Genomic DNA, 7,497 nt, shown 5'->3' on the forward strand with positions numbered 1-7,497 from the left:
CGGAGGGACTTTGCGGCCTTCCAGATTTTGGTCCATTTAGTTTAGTTTAGAGATACAGCGCGGAAACCAAGCCCTTCGACCCACCGAATCCGCGCCGACCAGCGATCCCCGCGCATTAACTCTACCCTATACACACTAGGGACACTTTACACTTACATCAAGCCAATTAATCTACAAACCTGGACGTCTTTTTGGAGTGTGGGAGGAAACCGAAGACCTCAGAGAAAACCCACGCAGGTCACGGGGAGAACGTGCAAACTCCGTACAGACAGCACCCGTAGTCAGGATCGAACCCGGGTCTCTGGCGCTGTTTGGCAGCAACTCCACAGCTGCGCCACCGTGCCGCCCTTTAAACGTTTAGGAAGAGTCAGCACATGTTGTTCACAAAACTGTAATTCAACTGTTTATTTAAGTGTGGGAGGATGAGATATTACAGTTGTTTTATTGGATGAAGTTTTTTTTTCCCTCTTAGGGGTCCACTTATAGTTGGCTGAACAAGGAGAATTAAATCAAATCCAGTCATCCCGTTTGTAAACAGAACTGATACAATGTCAGACACCGAATTAATTGCAAACAATGTCATATAATCCTGTAGACAGACACAAAATGCAGGAGTAACTCATGGGGGACAGGCAACATCTCTGGAGAAAAGGAATAGGTGACATTTCGGGTCAAGACCCTTCTTCAGACTGAGAGACTGAGCAAAGTGGAATGAGAGATAGACTGTACTTTGGACAAATGAATAGGAGATATGCAAAAAGCAACGATTATCAAGGAAATGCAGTGCCCACAATGGTCCATTGCTGGCTGTGGGATAGGTGATAACGAGTTATGCAGACAGTGGAAATCAGCAGGACGACAGTGAAACTAGTACAATGACTAGGGTGGGAGAGGGATGGAGAGAGAGAGAGAGAGAGAGAGAGAGAGAGAGAGAGAGAGAGAGAGGTTGTGTTGCTCTCTGCTCCGGTGGCTGAGAGGATTGAAGCAACCTTTGAAGAGTGAGTCGAAGGCAGAGGGACAGAGGCAGTGGGAGTTCGAAGTTTGAGTGAACGTTGGACTTCGGAAACTTTCCTTTGTCGAAGGATTTCTCCATTTAGTGAGGAACTCCAGCGCTTGTCTGCAGAGCTGTGGGAGCGGCAGTGGCTGGCGGATTGCCAATCGTACCTGGAGACTGGGAGTTGGGAAGATGTGGTGTTTGTGGCGATTCTAGCTCCACAATCCAGCTTCCATAACATTGTGCCCGGACTGGGACTTCGGGCTCAACAAAGTGAAGGTACTTTTCAAAATCTGGCAGATTCCGGAGGGGCTCGAAAGGCCTCAGAAAGCCCCAAAAGCTGCACTCGGCGGTGAGGATAAGCGTGGGCGTGTTCCTTTGCTCGACTGGAGAGAACTGCTTCTGCCGCTCTTTAGACTGAGACTGACTCTGAGAGCGTTTTTGTGCGAGGACTGCTGTTGTTTCGGGTGTTGTTCTGTACCCCTGTCAGGATGGCAGCAGCTCGGGGTCGGGGTCAGGGTCGGAGCTACGCAGGTGTGGCTTCGGCTGCGGCTCCGGAGTCACTCGAGGAGGAGCCCTATGTCAACTTGGGGGGGCTCGAGTACGGGATCACGGTCCAAACCGGGGACCGGTGGTCCAAGGAGGAATTAGCGGAGAGCCTGTTTGATCTCTTCAAGAAGGACGAGATTGCCTCTGCTGAGGTTGGATGGGGTAAATGTCAGTTCATCCTAAAGGAACAGCAGGATGTGGCCCTAGCTTTGGAGAAGGGGCTTATAGTGAGGGGGATCTTTGTACCGGTGGAACCATGGGTGTCCACCGTGCGACCGGTTCTCCTGCGCAACGTTCCCACTTTCATCCGGGATGCGCTCCTTGGCCCACACCTGGCAGAGATTGGGGAGGTGCGGTCCAGGCTGACTAGGCTTAAACAGACCTGGCGCAGCAGCACTCGTCTCCAAAGGAGCTATACATTTAAGAGGCGGGTGTACATGGAAGTAGGATTAGGGATGGGCGCGGAGGGAAGTTTTGTCGTTAAGAATGCGGGGCTCCAATACCGCGTGTATTGGAGTTGGGGGGAAGCACGGTGTCATGCGTGTAAAGAGTTCGGGCACTTCTGCAGGGATTGTCCCAATGGCCGGGGTGCTGCGAGAAATCCCAACGCTGCAGCCCAGGAAAACACTGCTGGCCCACCCAGGGCTGCCAGTTCCACCTCGGTGACCCGGGGAGACACTGCTGGCCCACCCGGGGCTGCCAGTTCCACCTCGGTGACCCGGGGAGACACTGCTGGCCCACCCGGGGCTGCTGGTTCCACCTTGGCGGCCCAGGGCAGCACTGCCCCTCGACCCCCATGTCCTGTACCTGCGGCGGAGCTTGGCGGAGAGGTGCAGGGGGAGGGCGAGGAGGAGGGGGGGGAATGGCACGTGCAGAAGGGGAAGAGTTCCAAGAGGAAAACGAGAAATCTTAAAGCGAAACAATCGCAAACGGATGGGCCCACGCCCACACCTGAGCCCACCCAAAGGGTGCCTGTTGGGCCCGGAGAGGTCCAGGGGGCACCTGGCGGGGCTCAGCAAGGAGCTGAGGAGGTACGGGAGGGGGCGGGGGAGTTCCTGTTGGGATCTGTGGTGGCTGATCAAAGGGATGAAAGAGAGGAAGCTGGCGGTGTGGAGGTGGAGGACTCCTCCTTTATGGAGGTCACCGAACCACCGCCCGCCGTGGGGGTAAAGAGGAGGCGTGCGTCTGGTGAGGAAGAGGATGGCCCTGGGCATAAGGCCAGGGGGCTGCCTGCCCCGAGACCCTCCACTCCGGTAGAGGATGGTGATCCACGACTAGTGTCCTCTAGGCCGGGGGTTGCCCTTTCGTCCCAGGGGCCTTCAGAGGGTGATATCTCACAAGAGGTTGGGGTTGGCTGCCCTGGGAATGTGTCCCCTGGGAGGGAGGACGAGCAGGGACAACCCGAAGGGGGGGTCTCGGTTGTAGGGGTGGTTTCCCAGCCTATGCTCCTCATTAGAACTATGAGAGTGACTGAGGGGTGCGCTGCCCCACAGACTGAGGAAGTAGGGGAGAGTCCAGAAACACTGGCTCCTTCAGTGGGCCCCAGTGAGGGTACTCCCCTGGTGGTGGAGGATGGAGACTCTCTGGGTGATGCTGGGGGAGTGGGTTCCCTGGATGAGGAGGGGGACGGGGCTGTTGCGGGTCATGTCTCTCAGTCAGATTCCGGGGGTGAAGGTGGACCGCGGGCCCTGGGGGCGCCCTGTTTTTGTTCTTCCCCAGGCCCAGTTGTAGAGGGCGGGGAGAGTGTGCAGGAGCCTGGCCATACACTGGCCGGCTCATCGCTGTTGGAGGTGTCAGGACTCTCCCTCGACATTGATCCCGGGGGTGGGATCATGCCGGAGGGGGGGGAGGGTGTTGGAGCCAGCTTACACAGTGAAGAGAGCGAGCTGGCAGCCAGTGGCAGTCTGCCAAATCTGGGCCACGACCTTGAGAGCAGGGAGGAGGAAGATGTTGCTTCAGGTGTCAGTGGGTTGGCAGAATGCCAGGACTCCAGTGCTGTGGCTCGAGCGGCCGGCATCATTGAGATTCGAGAGTTTTTGCATGAACATCAGCACAGTAGGAGCAAAGTACGGCTAGCTGCCGAACGGTGGCCAGACCTGGGGGGAACTATCCGGACACTTAGTGCTATCCTTAACAGTAGGGATAATGCTCTAAGTGCTTGTGATAAGCGTCAATTCGGGGAGTTTTTGAAGCTCCTAAAAGAGCGGGGCTTCACTCCCACAAGGAGCTTGAGGAATAAGTCTAGTGAGCGTTCAAGTTCACAGTAGTTAGCCTAAATATAAACGGTGGAAGGGGGGACCTTCGTAGGTTTCACCATCTATCGGTCCTCAGAGAGGGGAAGTATGCAGTGAGCTTTCTACAAGAGACGCACACTGTTGTTAGTGATGAGCCCACCTGGGTCCTGGAGTGGGAGGGGGGGGTCTACATGAGCCACCTCAGTACAAAGTCAAGTGGGGTGGCTTTCCTGTTGGCCCCGACTTTCCAGCCAGAGATTGTGAAGGTGCAGGAAGTTGTGCCAGGCCGTTTGCTCTATCTGGCCGTGATCCTGGATGGCGTGCCGTTACATTTCATTAACGTGTACGCCCCCAGCACCGGCACGATGCAAGCGCGGTTACTTCAGGAGGTGACTGCTCTGCTGAGCACCATTGATTGCGGGGAGTGTGTCTTCCTTGGGGGGATTTCAATTGTACCCTTGAGACGCGAGATCGCTCTGGTATTCAGTGTGCCCCTGCAGTGGCGAAGAAGTTGAGAGGTGTGATTGATTCTTTCGAGCTGGTTGATGCGTGGCGGAATCTCCACCCTGATTCCAACGCGTTTTCGCGGAGGTCTGAGGGGGGTGGTTCCCGTATCGACCGTGTGTACATCTCCAGAGCGTATGTCTCCCGGGTCTCGGCGGCCTCTATGCGGACGGTGCCGTGTTCGGACCACTGCCTGGTGCGAGTGGATTTTATTCCAGCGTGCACACGGGCTGGGTCCGCGTACTGGCACTTTAATAACCAGCTGCTGGAGGATCGCCGATTCCGGGAGTCTTTCAGGCGGTTCTGGGTGAAGTGGAGAGAGAGGCAGAGGGGCTTCCCTTCCCTTAAGCAGTGGTGGGATGTGGGGAAAGCTTACATCCGTCTTTTCTGTCAGGACTACACGGGAGGGTCGACCAGAAGGCGGGACGCGGCAGTCAAGCGACTCGAGAAGGAGTTACTCGACGCAGAGTCTCGCTTGGGCCGGGTCGGTGAGGACTCCTGTGAGTGGGGAGAGTTTCAGGAGAGGAAGGAAGCGCTGAGGGACCTGCAGCTTGAGCGGTCCCGAGGTGCTTACGTGAGGTCGCGAGTCCAGATGCTGCACGATCTGGACCGGGCTTCACCATTCTTTCTCTCTCTGGAGAAAGGGCGAGGAGCCCGCAAACAGCTCGTCGAGCTGCTCGCGGACGATGGCTCCTCGGTCACAGACCCAGAGGGGATTAGTGCGTTAGTTCGGTCCTTTTATGGAACGCTGTTCTCTGCGGATGGTGTCAGCGGAGAGGCTCAGCGGGTTCTGTGGGAGAGGCTACCGACTATAGATAGAGGGGTGGTTGAACAGCTTGATGACCCCTTATCATTGGAGGAAGTGACTGGTGCCCTGCACCAGCTCAGAAGGGGTAAGTCCCCTGGGCTGGATGGGCTGACGGTTGAGTTTGTTAGAGCCTTCTGGGATGTCCTGGGGGGTGACTACATGAAGGTTCTGGGGGAGAGCCTGGCGACCGGGGAGATGCCCCTCTCGTGGCGCAGGGCAGTCGTTGTCCTGCTACCCAAGAAGGGCGAACTCCGCCTGTTGAAGAACTGGCGCCCGGTCTCTCTCCTCTGTACAGAGTATAAAGTTTTTGCACGGGCGATGGCAAATCGCCTGGGCTCCGTACTATCCCAAATGATCCACCCTGACCAGTCCTATACAGTCCCTGGTCGGTCCATCCAAGATAACATCCATTTGGTTAGGGACCTGATCCATCTGGCCCAGGGCACTGGTCAGTGTGCTGCCTTTCTATCCCTGGATCAGGAGAAGGCTTTTGACAGGGTGGAACATGATTACCTCTTCGGGACACTGCAAGCGTTCGGTTTTGGACCGCATTTTGTGGCCCGGGTCCGGCTTTTGTACACCGCAGCAGAGTGTCTCGTGAAGATTAACGGTGCATTGTTGGCCCCCTTTCGCTTTGGGAGGGGGGTACGCCAGGGGTGCCCCATGTCTGGGCAGTTGTACTCGGTCTGTGTGGAGCCATTCCTGTGTCTTCTTAGGAGGCGGTTGGCAGGCCTGGTTCTACCAGGACCGGGGGTGGAGGTGGTTCTCTCGGCCTATGCCGATGACATTCTCCTTATGTTCACTGATCCTGTTGACCTGCGGAGGATGCACGAATGCCAGCAGGTGTTCTCAGCTGCTTCGTCCGCTAGGATCAACTGGAGTAAGTGCTCCGGACTTCTAGTGGGCCAGTGGCAGGTGGACTCCCTGCCGGAAGAGATGAAGGATTATGCGTGGAGTACCACGCACCTCCTCTACCTGGGGATCTACCTGAGTCCCACTGAGGATGCTTGGCCGGCGAACTGGCAGGAGCTAGAGACGAAAGTCGTCGCCCGGCTGGGACGCTGGTCAGGCTTGCTTAGGGTTATTTCTTTCCAGGGTAGGGTGCTGGTCATAAACCAGCTGGTGGCCTCAATGTTATGGTACCGGCTGGCCACTCTTGTCCCGCCCTCTACCTTTGTAAATGCTGTACAGAAGAGGTTAGTGGATTTCTTTTGGGGAGGGAGGAAACACTGGGTCTCAGCTGCAGTCCTGAGTCTCCCGCTAGAGGAGGGTGGCCAGTCCTTGGTATGCGTGCGTACCCAGGTGGCGGCTCTCCGTCTCAGGACTCTGCGGAGGTACGTGTACGCGGAGCACCCTCCCAGGTGGCACGCTCTGGCCACGTATTTTTTCCGCCAGGGCCAGTGCCTAAGGGGGGTTTGGCGGCTCCCGGTGGCGGGCATCAGCCGACCCGCCACGCGGGACATGCCAAGCTTTTACCGCGATGTGTTGAGAGTGAGGAATTTGGTCATCTTCAGTCAGCGCGTTGCTCCTCAGGGGGAGGGGGGTGTTGTGGCTGTGGTGGGGGCCGGTCCTCACGCTGTCGCGGTGGGTGTTGGGGAGCGGCGTGAGCTTGGAGTGATTCCGGCCGAGCTTACCCCCGCTCCGCCGGAACTGCTCATCGGGCCCAGGCTCCGGAATATTTCCCGGGAGCCGGCCCCACACAACTTGAGCCGCCTCTCCCAGATGCCCAGCGTGCCGTTCCGTGATGCAGGCAGACGTTTACTGTATAGGATGCTCCTGCACACTCTGCACCTCCTCGCCTTCGTCTTCCGTCCGGATACGCCGTGGCGATCCGTGTTACCACCTGATGGCGGGGGTGGTCCCCAGTGGAGGTCTCTCTACAAGGGTGTCCTCCCCCTTTACATCGGGGACCTGGGGTGGAGAGTGTTGCACAGAGCCGTTGTGTGTAACAAATTTTTGAGCCGGTTCACGGACACGCCGGCCGCCTGTATTTTCTGCGGCGAGGAAGAGTCCGTGTTCCACGTGTACATGGAGTGTGTGAGGTTGCTGCCCCTGTATGAGTATCTGAAGGGGTTGCTCCTCAAGTTTTGGCTGCATTTCAGTCCTACGATCCTGGTGTTTGGGCTCGGGGCTGGGAGTGGGGAGGGCCGGTCAGGAGGGTGGGATTTCCCTGTCGGTTTGCTCCTGGGCCTGGCCAAGATGGCCATTCGTGGGTCCAGGCAGCGGGCGGTCGATGGTCTTGCCAGAGTCGGCTGCCTCCCCCTCTTCCGGGCCTACGTCCGTGCGCGCGTGTCCCTAGAGAGTGAACACGCGGTGATCACGGGGGCTATGGAGGCCTTCCGTGAACGCTGGTCACCACGGGGGGTTGAGAGCATTGTAAATAATGAAGGCAATGTTGTATTATAATG

This window comes from Rhinoraja longicauda, chromosome 6, assembly GCF_053455715.1.
Source record: "Rhinoraja longicauda isolate Sanriku21f chromosome 6, sRhiLon1.1, whole genome shotgun sequence".
NCBI lineage: Eukaryota > Metazoa > Chordata > Chondrichthyes > Rajiformes > Arhynchobatidae > Rhinoraja > Rhinoraja longicauda.